A 2,055-nucleotide genomic window follows, 5' to 3' on the forward strand; every position below is an offset into this window, starting at 1 on the left:
TCATTCTGGGTGTGGTGGCATACACTTTTAATCCCAGTACTTGGGAGGCTGAGATAGGAGGATTGCAGGTTCCCAGCCAGCCTCAGCTACTTAGTGAGGCCCTGTTTCAAAATAAAAGAACAAAATAGGGCTGAAGTTGCACCTTAAAGGTAAAATGCCCCTGTGTTCCATCCCCAGTAAACCCTCCCCACACACAAAACGGTCAGTTCTAAGGAGACACTTAATTTTATAAAGCAATTATTAGCCAACAGGTTAGGGGTGTGTGTGTGTGTGTGTGTGTGTGTGTGTGTGTGTCTGCAGGCACACACACACATACCACCTGCTTACTATGAAAACAATCCCATGGAATTATGGGGATTGAGAAGTCTTAAACTGTCAGATAGTGAAAGGATGGAAACTGATGGTTTATCACTAATTTGAATACCTGAGAAACCATTAGAGGAAATTTTGGAATCCAAAGATAATCTTATCCACTAAGATAAATACTAGTCTGTTCTAGAAAACCTTCACAAACAAACCCCAATCTAATGCCTTACTACTACATGAATATACATTGACCTGTAAAATTTAACTATCACAACCCCCTACCCTCCATTCTTTCTTTCTTGAACTTTCATAAATATTGTCTATTGATTTTGTGAGAGCAAGAACTTATAAGACCTTTCACTTCATGAAAATATGTTTTTTTTGTATCCATTTTGTGTGTGTTAGACCAAGGCAAATTTATACATGTGCTTTGAATTATTTTTTCATTTTAGAGCATGAAGTCTACATTTTATGATTTTCAAAGGTTTTCAAATGTGTATTTTCACAGCTATGTGCTAGATAAAATACCAACTTTTTTTTTTTTGAAGGGAAGCTAGCTAGGACCCCAGGGTAAATACTTTTCCATTTAGCTCTTTGTCCAGGCTGCTTTATAAATGCTTATAATTTTCCATTAATTGAAATAAAAAAGTGACTTAAAATAGTTTTACTACATTAATAGATTATTTATTGCTTTCTCACCTGTGATAAATAGGTTACATTTTAATTTTGTTTTACAAATAAAGAAACAGGAATTCAGGAAATTAAAATGGCTGGATTTCATGTCAAAGACCAGTAGTATTTGGAAGATATGATCAATTTTCTGATTTCTGGTCTAGTAATCTTTTTTACTGTTTACTTTTGAGATGAGTAATACAATTTTACTCTAAAGGCACAGGAAGAAAGTATCTGAGCATCTTCAATGGTGGTGTTTAAAGAGATAACATAAAGAGATGGCTTTGTAGAAAAGAATCATTTTAGCAGTTGTAGTTGAAACAAAGAGCTAAAAAGCACAAAAGGGGAAATTTGTGGGACATGTTAGAACATGTCCCATAATACCAATATATTCATCAGAAGGGTGAGCACATGAAGGAAACACATGCCTAAATACTTTGAGACCACAAGATTGAGAACAGTAGAATTTTAGTACCAGGCTAAAGAGTTTAGAGTGAAGGTTGAATGTAGCAGGTGTCTATGAACATACATGATATAGTTATGTTTTATGCTTAGGTGTCAGAAGGTAACAGAAAAATACCTAGAATACCCCAAGAATATTGCAGTAATACTTGTGGTAGGTACCAAGAATGGAAGGCATGGCTGCAAGTAGTAGTGTTTAAGTTCTAGAAGGCAGGAGCTAGAAGATTTCAGGTAAAACTTGAAGTCTGAGGTTGAATCCAAAGCTTAATACCTGCTTGAAGTTTATATCGGTGAAAAAGGAATAGCAAGAGGAGAAACAAACATGGGGATATCGAGCATAAATTGATAATATGAATTATGACTGTTATAATGTGACTATGAAAAATCTAGAGGTAATTTACAATATTTGGGAAGATGTGTATAGGTTATCTGCAAATACTATGCCATTTTGTATAAGGGACTTGAGCATCTGCAGATTTTGGTATCCATGTTAGTTATGGAACCAGTCTCTTGCTTAAGGGAAAGGATATTGAAGAATGGCTACATTCTCAAGTCTAGATCAAAGAATATGAAGGCTTTTTTTTTAATTTGGAGGGATCAGGTGATAATAAAGTA

The sequence above is a fragment of the Muscardinus avellanarius genome, assembly GCF_963383645.1.
Source record: "Muscardinus avellanarius genome assembly, chromosome: 5".
In the NCBI taxonomy this organism is placed as follows: Eukaryota; Metazoa; Chordata; class Mammalia; order Rodentia; family Gliridae; genus Muscardinus; species Muscardinus avellanarius.